An 18,110-nucleotide genomic window follows, 5' to 3' on the forward strand; every position below is an offset into this window, starting at 1 on the left:
CTGGTGGGGATGATGTTATCCACACAGAAGTTTATATAGTCGGTTACACACTCAGTCATGGCATTGATGTCCTCTCCATGTGGCTGGCACTGTGCGTCCCAGTATGTAGCCTCAAAGCAACCTTGCAGGGCTTCTTGAGCGTCCTGTGACCATTTCCTCACAGTCCTCTTTATTACAGGTTGCCTCTGAACAAGGGGCTTATATTTTGAGCAAAGAAAAACAAAATTGTGATCTGATTTGCCTAGAGGAGGTCTTGCTGTAGAGATGTAAGAGTCCTTGAGATTTGCATAAAATAAATCCAACGTTGATTTATTCTTTTTTGGGAACTATTCCTCTTGTGGTGGATACAGTTGATTTTTTTTGGACGACTGTCCTCTCCGGTGTCAGATGCTGTGCAGCTTGGAGGATTTTTCCTAATACTTTCTATTTTTGGACATTTGTTATGATGCATTGCCATGGCAACGGGGTTGTTTCTTACAACCAGGAGCAGCTGATTAATATCTCAAAAGCTCAAATAATACTTTAATATATATACTACAATCCCAAATCCCTGATGAGTTGAAAAGGAGACGCCGTGGATGCAGAGCAGGAGCTAAAAGAACAGAGAGAAGAAGGAAGTTCTAGCCAACTCTTCCATCGATTATGATGGGCACTGTGAGATTGTTGGGAAACAAGTTGGATGAACTCCAAGCCCTACAAAGGACCCAGCCAGAGTACCGGGCGTGCAGTATTATGTGTTTTACTGAGACATGGCTGCAGGATCATATCCCCGACTCCAGCGTCTCTCTGGCAGGCTTTTTAACCATACGAGCAGATAGAGATTTAAAGAGGAGCGGCAAATGTAAAGGAGGTGGACTGGCAGTACTTGTGAACAACAGATGGTGTAATCCAGGACATGTAACTGTGAAGTGTCATCTCTGCAGTCCACATATTGAACTGTTGGCAGTAAGTTTTCGTCCATATTATTTACCCAGAGAGTTCACCAGTGTTATTTTGGCGACAGTTTACGTTCCACCTTCCGCTGTTGCCGACACTGCATGTGATGCCATCAGCTCAGTTGTTGCTAAGATACAGACACAAATCCCCAAAGCTTTTGGGGAAATTTCTGGTGATTTTAACCATGCTTCACTCTCTGCAACACTTCCAACGTTTCAACAGTTTGTCAGCTGCTCTACAAGCGAAAACAAAACGTTGGATTTGTTTTATGCAAATCTCAAGGACTCTTACATCTCTACAGCAAGACCTCCTCTAGGCAAATCAGATCACAATCTTGTTTTTCTCTGCTCAAAATATAAGCCCCTTGTTCAGAGGCAACCTGTAATAAAGAGGACTGTGAGGAAATGGTCACAGGAAGCTGAAGAAGCCCTGCAAGGTTGCTTTGAGGCTACAGACTGGGACGCAATGTGCCAGCCACATGGAGAGGACATCAATGCCATGACTGAGTGTGTAACCGACTATATAAACTTCTGTGTGGATAACATCATCCCCACCAGAACCGTGGGGATGATGTTATCCTTTCCTAATCATGTCGCAGAAGATACTTATTAGGCTGTTGATGTTAGATTTAGCTTATGGCCCACCTAAGTCGGCACAGGGCCATAAGTCTGCATGTTTTAAATTTTTCCCTGCTTCAACACACCCAATTTCCATTTTTGGTTGTTTAACTGGCCTTTGCAGAACTACAAGTATCTGAATTTTGTATGTTAAAAAAGCCGGGAACCATGTAATATAGGACACCGACCATCGGTGACTGATTGTGGACATCCCTGTTTTAACCAATGGGACAATCAAAACAATGGCATTAAGTTAGAGTCTTGGTAACAGTCTGCGTGACTTCTAGAAGCTACAGAGAGCAGCGGAAACTTTAAAGGAAAATTATTAAAAGGTTCCGCTGTACATTATGTTTACTCTTTGTTAAATGTTTATTTCAGCTGGAGCAAGCGGCAAGCACACACACTCACAAGTACACACATATATACACACATGACAAAATTTTAACCAATGAGACAGTTAAAAGAATAGCATTAAATGAATTAGAGCCTTGACAACAGGCTACGTCACTTATAGAAACCACAGGTGCGGTCAACTTGGACAGACTTTTTGCTTTTTCTGTCTGACACTCCATGTTGAAACAATAGCTACAGTTGACTAAAAAGAGGTAGGATATTTAATGTGAAATATGTAATGGAAATTCGGTTAATTATCTTTATCAAATTATTTACCAGTGGGTCTAAATTGGGAAAGATGCTTATAAACCATCTAGATCGTTATCGAAAAGTGGACCACAGTGATGTGCCTTTAACACAAGCCGCTTGCCTGTCTTGTAGCTACTAGCTGCAAGGGCAGTGAGCACCAAAATGAATAAACTAGCTGTTCTGTCAGATAGAGAGACCTTGAACAAAGTAACGTATGAGGAGTTTGCCCACAGAGTTGCTGTGGGGGAAAGCTATATTTTGAGGGGCCATGACCTCAGGGGGCAAGCTCCTCCATATCAAATTAATATAAATAAAAGAACACAGTTCTTCAGAGGAAGTGCACTAGAAACCTGTCCTTTTGACCAGGACATGTCATTTAAAGGGATTTAAATGACATGTCCTGGTCAAAAATAACAGCAAGGTTTTTTACTTTATTACAAGAGGTCAATTTAATGCCATCCAGGTTATGTCTTTTTTAAAGACTCTAGTCCAAATAACACAACTTCTGTCTTGTCTGAATTTAGAAGCAGAAAAGTCATCCGAGTTTTTATGTCTTCAAGACATGCTTGTAGTCTATCTAACTGGTTGGGCTCATTAGGATTTATGGATAAGTAAAGCTGAGTATCATCAGTGTAACAGTGAAAATGTATCCTATGGTGGCTGATACTTTGACCTATTCAAAGCATATATATAGTAAAGAGAATTGGCCCAAGTACTGAACCCTGTGGTTATATGGAGATATACAATACGGGCCACAATTCTCATTTTTCTATAAAAACAAAAATGGAAACCTTGTATCATTTTCGTTACAATACTGTGACACATTGTGTTGGTCTGTCACATAAAATCTCAATTAAATACTGTGGTTGTAATGTGACAAAATGTGGAAAGGTTCATGAAGTATGAACACTTTTGCAAGTCCTTCTTAATTTAGATAATTATTCAAACAGTGAGTGTTGGTTGTGGTACAGAGATATACAGTATATTTAGGGATATATAGCAATACTGCAGACATGTTTATAGACATAAAGGCAGGTAGACATAAAATAGACTGTATGTCTTGGACCCAAATTCATAAAGCCTTTTGACACTATTATAAAATGTTCAATTCATATTTCCAGTGTCAGTCTAGAGTATGGTTTACAGCATTCTCTGATTATGTTAACAAAGTGTGTGTTATGTGTTTGGTAAAAATATGTTGTACTGTTTTAACAGCAGAAAGGAGAAGAATGGACGTCTATTACCACCACTGGTATGTTTGACTGTTTGTGAGCTGTGCCTCGAGAATGGAGAGACACTCTTCATAGATCAACAAAAATGGAAACCTTTGGACGCAGAGCTGAAAAAAGGGAAAGTGTGTGCCAGTGCCTTCATCAAAGGCAAGAAAATAGTAGAAATTAAACTAAAAATGGAAAATAATATAAAAGAAAATAGGAAGTGGAACTTTAATCAGGCCGATTAGAATGGTCTATGTACAGGGACAAGCGTGGTAAAGCGTATTCGTTTGATCTGATTTCTCTCTACTGTGATACCTTTTACTTGTTCTAATACATAAAATACATACTTTCTGTTGCTGCTTTTAACGTTTGGGGACTCTCCATGTTTTACACATTTTTTTCTAGTAGTGGTAAGGGGTCGCTGGCTTAGCGTTAGTTTTAGCTCCACCATGGCTACCTGTTCTGCTGTTTCTCTCTCTGAGTCTCCTCCTCTCTCCTGCTCTCTGTGCCAGATGTTCAGTTACTCCTCTGCCTCCTGTAGTGATAATGGTACGTGTAATAAATGTAGCATTTTTGTAGCTTTGGAGGGGAGGGTGTCGGAATTGAAGGCCCGGCTCCGCTGTGATGGAAATTATTTTATTAAGTGTTCCAAAGTGTATGACCTTTAGGTTACCTCACTCCTCAGAACATCTGTGTTAGAGGAAGTAGCTGTAAATCCATTATCAGAAGTTTAATGGTTAAAACCCATGCTTTAGGGTGATGCCTCAGGAAGAGCAGATGGTTTGTTCCTAGATAACTTTGTCACCTCTGAACCTGAGGAGGGTCTAAGTCATAAAACACAGACTCTTTGAAGTTGAGATAACACTGTCATGTTTGGTATAAATACTGTGTGTAAATGTTGATCGGGGCTCTGCTTAACTGACTAACCTCAGTGACAGGGTCTTCAAACGCTGAATGCCTTTGAATAAAACTTATAAGGACAAAGTCCGGATTTTCTTTTGTTGTGAGTCAGCTTCTCTCCCACTTTGATAAGAAAATTCCACAACAATTTTAGCATCACGAACAGGATCTAACGTGCCGGAGGAAACCGCAGGAGGGGACACGGACACCTGGCCAGCCTGGAGACGTTGTTGTCAGTCCACCTCCATTTTACGGAGGGGAGTCCTGGTGCCCGCCTGCGGCTTCTGGCCGATTGGATCTGAACTATTTGTCTACAAATATATCTGGGTGAGAAGTTGCTCTGTATGATATAATGTATATTATTATTTTTATTACACATTAACCATCATCTCCTAAACATCAAGGTGGGGATGATTGTGTTAAATGTGCTTTAACTTGGGAAGATGAGTTTGGTTTTTCACAGAGTGGAAGTTTGAGTGTAAATAAGTTAAATAGTTTAAATAGTTTCAAGTAAAACAGTTGATGGATGGAGATAAGACAAATAAAAAACATAAGAAAAAGATTAAAAAGCACAGAGTCCATCAATTAAGGTGTTAAAGAGTTAAAACTTTCCTGCAGGAAGTTTCGTTTGTCTTAAATATTGCGATCAGTCGGAAAAGAAAGGAGTATAGTGCATGTTATGGTGGACAACTGACTGACTGACTGATAATATTTCTGTGTGCAAAATCTGAACCTATACTAAACTTTTTCATCTGCCTCTCTCACACATCCACACATATATGGGATTTGAGTGCAACATCTGTGTTTTTGAGTCTAGATTTAGAAACCTGCCCTTCCCATGGCTACTCCACCAGAGATGCTTCTTCATCATGACCTGAAAGAGAGAGAGCCTGTCTGCCTGCTGCAAATCACAGTGTGAGTTTCCACCAGAACGAAACTCAGAAGAAGTCTGGCACAAACCCACTGAGATGGACAGCGATCCATGCTGTCTGCCAGAGCCAGAAGAGTGATCCACTGGATTTATATTGAAAGCACATCTTATGCGGGCAGAAGAGAAACAGGCCGGAGCAAAGTTCTTTCTCCCTCCTGGAGAAGTTAAAGTGGACAAAGAAGGATTGAATGTCTCACCAACAGACCTGAAAGGCCTGGGTTGTTTTTTTTTTTTTTGGACTGATAGAGGACTGTGTGCCATGACAGTCTGACTCTGGAGCAATTTAGAAACTGATGGGGGTAACGTACAAACACACACACATTTGCATAAATCTTTTCCTATTTTCTGCAATGAAGAACGCTTATTAACCGCTGCTCATGTGACGCTTGCTTGACGTTGACAGATATAGCGGGTTAAAATATTATTTTAGGGTTAGAAAAGTATTGTCAAAAGGGTGATAACTTAACTAATTTGATACTTTCCAGTTAATTCTTTTAGAGAAGCAAGTTCTCTTTCGTCGTGGAATATTCAGGGTCAATTATTCTAGTTATTAAAAGTTATTAAAATGCAGAGGAAGTTACAACATCTCCAAAACTCAGCAGTAACCATGTGTTTCTATGTTATTCTCAGGACAGATCTCATGAAGGAGCATTTTTAAAACCCATTGCATGCGTAATACCTGATGGGTTTCTCCTTCAGATATTCTTTTCTGTTGTCAGATTTTGTATCCCATAAATCTAATGGGTAGAGACCTCATTAAAACAGGCTTAGTTCTACTGCAGATGGTCTTCATACAGTCTCTGACACAGTACTTACAGTTTGGTGCAGTTTTTGTCCGCAAGTGTTATGGAAAGTACAAATTCATTGTTTTTCACAGCAGCTGCTGGAAAGAGGTTATATTAGGTTTTTCTTCCCTCTTCTGATTCATGCAGCGTGTTGAGTTACACTGTACCTTATATCAGGTCCTGACAAAAACTATGAAAGGCTTGGTTCTGCAGGTTCTTTTTTCTCCCTTTGGGGAAGGAAAGGAAACCTAATCAGTTCTGTGCTGCACAGAAATATTAAAACACTTGTTGTTTTCTAAGATATCACCGGCTAAAACTTTTAAAACTTTTGAGAGTAATTGGTTTTGTTAAACACATTTTCCTTGGTAAAACAAACCTTTAAAATGAGAATGGAAAACAAATTGGGTTATTTTTGAAGGTAAGAAAGAATCTGATTGGACAGTGGTACCACACAAAAATTAAACTAATCTCATGTTCCCTAAAAGACTCTGCATGAAAAGTCCTTCAGAACCGTGGAGTTATTTTTCACCACAGTACCAAGTTTTTTAAGCATGCTTTTTCTTTATTTTAAAACAGATCTGTGTTTTTGTTTTGTTCTTGATTTTTTTTTTGGCATAATGTTTGTCTGAAGCTTCTTATGAACTGGGTTAGGAGCAAATATGATCTGAGGTAAATTAGGAGCTGTGAACTAGTGATTTTTAAATCTGATTATTGTCCAAGCAGAAATAATACACTAACAGGTCTGGGGATATTTAGCCAATCCTCCAAGAGAGCTAACATCATTGTTCAATGTAGTAGTACTCAACCTGTGGTTCCTGGACTCCTGAAGCCCGTGAGCCATAGATTTTGGGTCCATAAAATTATAATACTTAATTAAAGGTAGACCGATTACCTATTAAAATAGATCTAAGCCAATGATGGGTTCCAGTCATTTGGTGGCTTTGAAATGCAATAATACTCAAAATTTCTACTCTGGGGAACACAGACTGGGGTTGAAGAGTTTTGTTTTGGAACCAAGGTTAGGATTTTTATAACAGTATAAAGATAATCCTTCATTTTAGGAAAAAAAAAAAGAAATAAAGGCTTTCTCAACACTAAAGAGGATGGTCGGCTAAAACTCCAGTCTCCTTGTTTGATTTCTTAGGGTTTTAAAGATTAAAAGAATACACAGGAGTAGAAAGGTACACAAGGTAATTTCAGATTACTAAGAGATAAAATATTGGAACATTTATCAGCATTTGGATTATTAAAGAGGGGTTCTAGTAATAATTTTCTCCCCAACTCTCAAAATTTATATGCCAAATTAAGGAAAATTATATGTGTCCTCCCTTTGAAACGCTATGTGGGAAAAAGTCCAGTTTGGAGTCACGTTTCTTAGCTTAATTCCTGGTTAAGTTTAACACTGCATAAAAATGTCAACGCCGGCTTATAATACTTCTTTGCATTTAACCTGAGCAGAGAAATTCTTGAATGCAGCTGCAATCAAATTGAGCAAAACAAAAAGAGAATTATAACAATAACTCTCAGGATTGTAGTTATTATTATAGAGTTACAGTACAAAGAATTGGCAAAATGTTTCAGCATCAGTGAATTTGGATTCATTTAAGAGAAAACTGTTGCTGTGCTTCTAAATACTTTGAGATCTTTTTGGACTATGTGCACTCATCTTAAAAAGGATCCTGAAGATTGTCATAACAAAATTGATCAATTATAGCATTAAAAGATATGGCTGAGAAAACATATTCTGAAAAGAGATTGTTAAAAATTTCTTTGAATTCTTGAAGCTTCAAATTTGGCCATTTGTCTGTCTTTGATGTTTTGTTTTTGTTTTGTTGGAATAAATGTTTGTTTATATGTTGCATGAAACAATAATCCATGTTTAGAATAATGTTTCTAAATCCCAGATTGATTAAAACTTTGAGTTTTCAGGAGAGTTAAGAAGCAGCTTGTTTCTGAGGTAGGTGCATGTTAACAGTTTTGCAGTTTAAGGTTCACTAAGATGGGTTGGAATGAAGAAACTGTGGGTCCGCCCATAGGCTGCCAATCAGAGGTTAGTTCTGCCTGACTCCGCCCACCTACCAGGTTGGTTCATGCCTTTGGTTTCATGGTGACGATCAGCACCTCCCTTCTTGAGTTTTAACGCTGTTTAAGAGACAATAGAATCAAAATGCTTGTAGTGATTGTTGCTTTAACATGTTTTTATATCATAATAATTAAGGATGTAGCATGACATTTAGATTTATGTGTTTTACTATTAAAAGGTTAATGAAATAGTTTAAACTAGTTTGAAGAATTAGTTTTTCATACAGAATCATTGGTGATTTATTAGATTGAAAGTTTTCCCTGGTGCCATTAAGCTGGCTGACAGTATTTTTGATAAAGAATCAGAGTTATGATTTCATACTTAACAGGAATTATTTATTAGGTCAAATTTGTAGAGTGTATGCATCAGAATTACATTAGATTTCCATTAATCTAATACTCATCTTCATACAAGACAAATCAGGATGATATGTAACTAATTTCTAAGTGAAATATTGATGAACTGAATAACTGAAGTTTGTGTTTTGTTGTTAATGGAACTGAGTTACAGTTAAAAACATCTGGATTTCATTTATGTTGCTTTCGTTAAATTCATAGTGACACATAGTTATGTCAGAATTCATTTCTTTGGTTCTAGGTTATGTGATCTTGGTTACTAGAATGTTTTTGTACAAACTTTTTGCTGGATTGTTGCATGGGTTGGACCCTGCGCCAGAAGAGGGGAATGTCAGAATAAAGTAACATGGGGTTCCAAAAGTTTTAGCACTCATGGGAAAAAGGGTAGCTCAGACCTCCAGTGAGGACTTAGTGACAATGCGAGAGAGACGTTGTACTTTGTTTATATAAATGGTGCATAGCTCCCTAAGACCACATTCTGAAAACCTCTCTGAAAGTATGGTGTTGATTCTTTTGTGAAATTTTACATCTCCACAGATTAGACCATTTTTGAAATTATTTTTGGGTTTTCTGAAACTATGGAAATATTGACCTGTAATCAGGCCTTCCTCAAACATCATGTCACCCTTTTGATATTCAGAATATTTAGCTGATGGTCACTGCTAGTATATCAGGTGAAGTCAGAAGATCAATTCTTTTGATTTTGTTGGATGTTTTGATGAAGTTCATGTAGTTAAGCACTTAGGATTGAGAATGGGACTTTGAATTGAAAATTAGCCAAGAGTTGTAAAGGCCCTGTTCTCACTTATATGAGATTGAGACAAAGGACACAGGCAAATCTCAGTCCTTTTGAAGTGCTGTGTGGCAGGTCTCCTAATTTGGACATGGTGATATTGCCAAGATCATTTTCTTCCACATCTTTGTGTGAAGATAGGATGTTGTTTTACTGTCAAAACCTGTCCACTGTGTTTTCTCAAGTTTCACAGACGGTGAAGGCTGCAATACCAGAAACAGCCACTTCCACCCTCCAGTACTTTATTCCTGGCGACTGGATTCTGATCAGAGAATCTAGGAGAAAACACTGGAAGTCCAGGTGCTGGAATGGCCCATATCAGATCCTACTAGACACCCAGGAAAGCTACAGGAAAGCTCCAGCTCCTCCAGCTTCATCTGGCTTCCAGGACAAGTCATCTTCCAACTGGATCATCCACGGCCTGAAAGGTGTGAGGATAGCGGACCACCACAAGACAAAGAACTGTAAGCTGATCAGTGATTGAAGAGGTGGTTGAAGAACACTGTTCTTACAAGGGCACAATAATCACTTGGGCAGTGCAACGTTATTTCAGAATCTACTTAAGGCCATCGCATTGCCTGAAAGTTAGAAATCATAAGGTCATTTGCCTCACTGCACACACACCACAGTGAGAGACACATTGGGAACATACAGGGAAGACCTCTACACATTTGCACATAACCTTTCTCTGGATGATGGACTGGCGACGTCTGCAACAGAGAGACAGTCAAACATGCGCCATGATGCTTATTCTCCCTGGCTACTAGGCGCTCCTTTGCCTGGACAGCAAGGGTCAGCCAAATTTTTTCTCCCACTTTGATAAGAAAATTCCATTACACAGCGCTGTTGAAAAACCAGCAGATAGCCGAGGCCTCTTAGCCAGCGCGGAGCCACTAAAGGTAACTCCCCGTACCAGTTCTCCAGCAGAGCCCGCGCAGCCGGGGCCTCAGGCCGGCTGGGTGACGGTACGTAGAAAGCATAGTCCTAAATCCCAGCCGACAGGTCACCACCAACCCGTCTGCATTTCTAACAGATTGTCCCCGCTCAACGACACACCCGCTGAGAATCCAACTCTGGTAATTGGCAGCTCCATAGTCAGAAACGTGGCACTAGAGACACCAGCGACCATAGACAAATGTCTGCCAGGGGCCAGAACGGGTGACATCAAATCCTACTTGAAACTGCTGGCTAATGATATGCGTAAATACAGTAAGATTGTTATTCACGCTGGCAGTAATGACACCTGGTTGCGTCAATTGGAGGTCACCAAAGTTAGTCTTGCTTCGGTAAGTTTGCCAAAACAATGTCGGACTCCGTAATTTTCTCTGATCCCCTCCCCGATCTGACCAGTGACGACATGTTTAGCCGCATGCTGTCATTCAACCGCTGGCTGTCTAGGTGGTGTCCAGAAAACAATGTGGGCTACATTGATAATTGGCGAACATTTTGGGGAAAACCTGGTCTGATCCGGAGAGACGGCATCCATCCCACTTTGGATGGAGCAGCTCTTCTGTTGGGAAAATGTATAAAAAATGATCATTGTTTAGTTTAAACAAGGGTTATGTTTTAAGTTCTATTCTAGTGAAGATGAGTCCTGTGATTGTTTTTTAGTGTGTAAAAGGGAGTGGAGAGTTAAGGAATGTAGTCTGGAGTGGATCACTCTCTGGACATGACATGCTTATACCATATATGTGAATGACCACTCTTTTAAGTTGAAATCTCTGTAAGAATTGGCTGAACCAATACCCGCTTTTTACTTGTAAGAATGTAAGCTGTAAATAAAAGGCTGGTGCAAGGACTTCTTCCTTTGTGAGAATGAAGTCGCTTGTCTGCAGAGGACCGTCTCTCCCTTGCAAGTCAAACTTATTTGGTTCATTTGTGCCTTATGTTACACTTGTCTGTATTTATCAGCTTTTTAACCCTAACATCTTTTTTCTAGGAATCTGGCCAAACTTCTTAGTTTTCCAAACCTTTGACAATGCAGGGTTCAGACCAGGAAGCAGGGTCGTAGTTTAACACTCCCTTCTGCAGTGTCTGTACTGCTACTGTAGAGGCATAAAGCTGTGTTTGAATAAATAAAAAGTGTTATTATTGTGTTTACCATTATAAGATGAATTCTGTGAATTCTTTCTTCTGTGCACAAGGAAACAGGCCTGTCTGGAAACAAATTACATTAGGGAAAAGTTCTTGGCGAGAGGTAAAGACTAATGGGTTTGCTTGTGCAGGCAGTCCAGTTGACCACAGGAATAAGGAATGATAAGAGCTTTCAGATGAGAAAGTTTTGATATCCCTAAAAGTCCTGCCAGGTCAATTTGACCTGAGAGTTTGCATTCTGATAAAGTCATGAGAGTGTTGTTATAAAATGTCACGTACGCCAATCTGATGTTTTCCAGATGTTTGGCTAAATGTGTATTCCCGGAAAAATAGAGAAAGCAATGTTGTGGATTCCAGATGTATTACGTAAATGAATATGATGTATTTCAATTGGTCAAGAGAATCCAAATACACACCAATGCTTTGTATCTGCATAAAAACTGCCCCGTAAAGACTGGAGGCAGGGTGACGGGAACTCTCTACAGGGAGAGGTTTGCGGTCGCTCCTCCGGAGAGGGGCCTGGGTGGCTGTGATTGAGTTGTGGCTGTGGTGAGTTCTTGTCTCTTTTCTTGTTGAAAGGATCTCGGCCTCCCGGGTCCCTCGACTGAGGAGTGAATAGATAGAGACTTTGGTCTCTCTCTTTTTTCTCTCTTCTAACAATCTTCACGGTGCCTTGCATGCAGGGAGACTGTCTAAAAAACATAAAGTTGGAATTGGCTAAGGCAGTCTTAAAAGAGTAGTGCGCACCCCCGGCTGGGTCGTGGTGCCAAGGCAGGCATAAGTCTTTTTTCATATAGTACTTGGCGTTAATACTGATTCTTTCCAAGAATTAATCATTCTTGTTTAAAAGACAGCTAATTCATATATATAAAAACTTGTTAGAAAAGGTACGTAGGAGACCTTGAGAAACATTAGCCAGTGGATTTAAGTGAAGTAAGAAAATTGTGCCTCCGTGTGATGTTCGGAGGGCAAAAAGCGCTGGAAAAGGCCACAGCTGTTGAAATCCTACATGTACCTCATCCCAACCTACAGACAGAGACTAAGAGCTTCCAAACCCAAGGTTCACACTGTTAAGAAGTGGACTGAGGAATCAAAGCAGACGCTACAAGCCTGCTTTGAATGCACAGACTGGACTGTTTTTGAAACCTCAGCCACTGACTTAAACCAACTAACTGATGTGGTGACATCATACATCAGTTTCTGTGAGGACATGTGTGTGCAGACCAAGACCTTCTGCACGTTTGGGAATAACAAGCCATGGTTTACTCCACACCTCAGGAATCTGCACAGGGATAAGGAAGAAGCTCACAGCAGTGGAGATTGGGCGCAGTACAGGCAGGCCAGGAACAAACTAACAAAGGAGATCAAAGCAGCCAAAAGAAGCTACAGTGAGAAGCTGAAGAACAGCCTTTCTACTGGTGATGCTTCAGCTGTATGGACCGGTCTGAGAAACCTGACTGCCTACAAGAGCCCCTCCACCTATCCTGAACAGAGTCGTTTCCTGGCCAACCGTCTGAATGGCTTCTACTGCAGACATGACAAGAAGCCATTCACACCTCAAATCATCCCCTCCACATCCCATTCAGGAACAAATTTGACCCATAAAACAACCAACCCCCTACCTTCAGATCCTCTGCCTGCACTAAAGATCTCCGAGGAAGATGTAAACAGGCTCTTTCAGCACATGAAAACAAAGAAAGCTGGAGGACCTGATAACGTCTCCCCATCATGCCTGAAAGCCTGCGCACATCAACTTGCTCCGATCTTCACAAGGATCTTCAACAAATCACTGGGTGTGTGTGTGTGTGTGTGTGGGGTCAGAAAGATTAGGGTTCATGTGTCTTGATTTTAAACAGAGAGGGAGTGAGGACTTGGTAAGCATAACTCACTCGCCTCCCACGTATCCCTTTCTGTGGCATGTAGGAGGGAAAAGCACTTAGAGCAGACATGAGTGATAAACAATACAAAAGTTTTCAAACCCTAACATCAACCCACTCAAGACTGTGGAAATGGTGGTGGACTTTCGGAGAACACCACCCCCATACACCCCCCTCACCATCCTCAACAACACTGTATCGGCCGTGGACCACTTCAGGTTCTTAGGAACCAGCACCTCTGAGGACCTGAGATGGTCTTCACACATAGACACTGTTCGAAAGAAGGCCCAGCAGAGACTGTACTTCCTGAGGCAACTCAAGACGTTCAACCTTCCACAGGAGCTGTTGGTCATCTTCTACACTGCCATCATTCAGTCTGTCCTGTCTTCATTCATCTCAGTGTGGTTTGGCTCATCCACAGAACAGGACAGGTGCAGACTGCAACGAATAATCAGGAATGCAGAGAGAATCATCAGAACTGACCTTCCCTCCATCCAGGACTTATACAGGTCAAGGGTAAAGAAAAGAGCTGCTAAAATCTCTGCAGACCCCACACACCCCACACATAAACTGTTTAGAGTTTTACCTTCAGGCCGCCGCTGCAGAGCACTGTTCACTAAAACCAGCCGCCACAGAGACCGTTTCTTCCCCCAGGCTGTTTCTCTGATGAACATTCAATAGAGTACAAAACAACAGCATACAGATGTTGCACCTTTTTGTTATATATGTGTATATTGTACATTGTAAATATGAGTATTCTGTAATGCAAAAACAAAACCAAAGAGCAAAGTGTACCGGAGTCAAATTCCTTGTTTGTATGTACGAACTTGGCAATAAAGCTGATTCTGATTCTGATTCTGATGTACATGATTTAGAGGTTGCAATGTTGATTGCAGTGTTTTCTTGTTAGGTTAATTGGGGGTTCTTTTTTTTCAGAAGCTGCTAATCTTTCACATTCTACCCACCTTGTTCCAATGGAAGACAGACAAATGTTATCAAATGCTCTGTTACATAGGGGAAGGTAAGATCCAGAAACAACCGTAATGTTGCCTCATGATTTATCTAATTGAAACTGGAGGTGGCCATAGGGATACCAGTGAGTCATTCCTACAATACAATCCATGTGTCGAGTACATTTGAAAAGTTAAGTATTCACATAATTGGGACAACATGTAAACGAGGGGACAATTAAAAACAATTTTCAGTTGCTAGGCAGACTATATAGAAAACTAGGCGTAGAACATTTGAAATATTTAACTAATTCTAAGCAGTTTACTAAGTTGCTTCAAAGAATTATACTTTTGAATATTCTTCCTTTTTTCTACCTTTAAGTATTTGTGCTGAATGTGAAATTGTTGAAAAACATCAGTGTTAGCAAACAGTAGTTTTCCTAAGGATTAGAGGCATAAAAATATGTTGAGGAATAGAATTGTGGAACATTGAGAAACATTTCACGACTTCAGATAGTGGTTTATGATGTTAGACTGGAGGTGACTTGCGTAGAATTACGCTTTTAGTGGATCAAATTCAACAGGAAAATTATTTTCAAACGACAGAATTTGGATCTTTATCGGTGTCACAAAAATTTTACCTTGAAATTTGATCTTCAGGAGACTGATAGAGTATTTTAGATGTAAAACGAAAATAGATTTTAGAAGCCTTTACTTACAAACCACCATTGGGAACTAACTGCAAGACCAATATGATTAATATGCAACTTATTTTGAGAAATGAATAAACTGGAAAAAGCAGAATAAACAATGATTTATGTAAAAAAAATCAAACACAAGGTTAGTGATTATAAGGTTTCTTCAGGGATCCCAGAACAGAGACAGAGATAATAAGTATATAAAGAACAGGGTTTTGACTTAGGAAAGTTGCTTAGAGAATTTAAAACAAGAACTTGAATAAAGTTACAATTTTGCACGACTGAAAGGTTTTTACAGTATAGGATACTGGATTCTAAGTCTTCGCAAGTAAGTTTTTCACAGATAAATGAGTGTTTGAGATGGACAATGGTAGTATATACAGGTCCTTCTCAAAATATTAGCATATTGTGATAAAGTTCATTATTTTCCATAATGTAATGATGAACATTTAACATTCATATATTTTAGATTCATTGCACACCATCTGAAATATTTTAAGTCTTTTATTGTCTTAATACGGATGATTGTGGCATACAGCTCATGAAAACCCAAAATTCCTATCTCACAAAATTAGCATATTTCATCCGACCAATAAAAGAAAAGTGTTTTTAATACAAAAAACGTCAACCTTCAAATAATCATGTACAGTTATGCACTCAATACTTGGTCGGGAATCCTTTTGCAGAAATGACTGCTTCAATGCGGCGTGGCATGGAGGCAATCAGCCTGTGGCACTGCTGAGGTCTTATGGAGGCCCAGGATGCTTTGATAGCGGCCTTTAGCTCATCCAGTGTTGGGTCTTGAGTCTCTCAACGTTCTCTTCACAATATCCCACAGATTCTCTATGGGGTTCAGGTCAGGAGAGTTGGCAGGCCAATTGAGCACAGTGATACCATGGTCAGTAAACCATTTACCAGTGGTTTTGGCACTGTGAGCAGGTGCCAGGTCGTGCTGAAAAATGAAATCTTCATCTCCATAAAGCTTTTCAGCAGATGGAAGCATGAAGTGCTCCAAAATCTCCTGATAGCTAGCTGCATTGACCCTGCCCTTGATAAAACACAGTGGACCAACACCAGCAGCTGACACGGCACCCCAGACCATCACTGACTGTGGGTACTTGACACTGGACTTCTGGCATTTTGGCATTTCCTTCTCCCCAGTCTTCCTCCAGACTCTGGCACCTTGATTTCCGAATGACATGCAGAATTTGCTTTCATCCGAAAAAAGTACTTTGGACCACTGAGCAACAGTCCAGTGCTGCTTCTCTGTAGTCCAGGTCAGGCGCTTCTGCCGCTGTTTCTGGTTCATAAGTGTGAATGCGGCACCTGTAGCCCATTTCTTGCACACACCTGTACACGGTGGCTCTGGATGTTTCTGCTCCAGACTCAGTCCACTGCTTCCGCAGGTCCCCCAAGGTCTGGAATGGGCCCTTCTCCACAATCTTCCTCAGGGTCCCGTCACCTCTTCTCGTTGTGCAGAGTTTTCTGCCACACTTTTTCCTTCCCACAGACTTCCCACTGAGGTGGCTTGATACAGCACTCTGGGAACAGCCTATTCGTTCAGAAATTTCTTTCTGTTTCTTACCCTCTTGCTTGAGGGTGTCAATAGTGGCCTTCTGGACAGCAGTCAGGTCAGCAGTCTTACCCATGATTGGGGTTTTGAGTGATGAACCAGTCTGGGAGTTTTAAAGGCCTCAGGAATCTTTTGCAGGTGTTTAGAGTTAACTCGTTGATTCAGATGATTAGGTTCATAGCTCGTTTAGAGACCCTTTTAATGATATGCTAATTTTGTGAGATAGGAATTTTGGGTTTTCATGAGCTGTATGCCAAAATCATCCGTATTAAGACAATAATGCTAATATTTTGAGAAGGACCAGTATATTTGGCTAGCGCAGATGAGCACGGATCACATACATTTTGGCATGCCCCGTGTGTGTGGCCAGCCCTTCTGGTAGCTGCCCCAGGCCTGCATTCATTTGGGCTTGGACTTTTGCTCATAACTCTGGATGTGAATGTCTGGCAAGCTGGATTTGCTTTGACAAAAGGCCTTGGGGCAGCAGGCCGGAGAAGCCTGTTGATGGGCAGGGCTAGAGTTGGCAACCTTTGAGCCGTTTGTCGTAGGATGGCGAGCGAGGTAGCTATGGAAAGGCCTCGATGCCCTGAGTGAACGTGCACAGCAATGGTGACTGTGAGCCTTTCCAGCATTGGGCTAGAAGGCCTCAAATTCTTGGGATTTTGAGTGTCTTTAAATTTTTAATTTGGCAGGAGTAGGTGCTACAGCTATAAAGGTTATATATTTGGCTAGCGCAGATGAGCACGGATCTTGTACATTTTGGCATGTCCGATGGGCCTTTGGGAACATGTAAATTGGTGGTACCTTGCTCTAGGTACGTGCTAGGCTCGCGGCAGGCGGTCCACTGTGATCAGCAGGCCGGGGCACATTGATAGACACCCGGCATGACCTGCTTTGGAGTCATAATTTTTACAGCTGAAACTGGTCAAAGGTGTGAGCTTAGGTGCTTCAGAACAGCCAATTGAAGCTAGGCTAGGGTAGGGTTAGAGTAGTTTATGGGTAATAGCCACAGGGGGATCAGATAGCATGGGGATAACTCTGGAAGGGTGTGTGTTTGAGCAGCTCGAACACTCGATTCTGACTGGCACATACTCCGGTGACCTTAGGTTTAGTGAAAGCCTCAGGGGTAGTTGACAGTTTGATAAGGCTGATCAGGAGCTTGTGCCGTGTTGATAAACATGTGACACGAGCACAATAGGAGACTTGCGTGGTCAAGACAGCTTCAGGACAGCAAAGTGAGACTGATTCTGGATGAAATTCTGCTGTGCACTGTGTATAATCAGCTTATGTGCTGCATGACAGCAAAATGAGACTCTTTTAGGATCAGATCTGGCTGTTAAATGTGAAGAATCAGCGCATGTGATGCAGTACAGCCAAATGAGACACATAGCGTTTGTCTCCTTACCAGAGGCACAGAGCTCTTGTTGCCGTACCAGAGGTACGAGCATTTTGAAGCTGCAAATTACTTGGTCTGTCTGCGGAGGGGTGCTTAAGTGTGGGATCCCCGGGTTCGAGAGGTGGGCCTGGTCCTGGAGGTGGGCCTGTGCCTGGGCCTGGGCCTGGGCCTGGGCCTGGGTACACCTGGCTGAAAGTTCAGATCTGGCTGTGAAATGTGAAGAATCAGCGCATGTGATGCAGCGCAGCCAAATTAGACTCTT

This window comes from Girardinichthys multiradiatus, chromosome 23, assembly GCF_021462225.1.
Source record: "Girardinichthys multiradiatus isolate DD_20200921_A chromosome 23, DD_fGirMul_XY1, whole genome shotgun sequence".
Taxonomy (NCBI): domain Eukaryota; kingdom Metazoa; phylum Chordata; class Actinopteri; order Cyprinodontiformes; family Goodeidae; genus Girardinichthys; species Girardinichthys multiradiatus.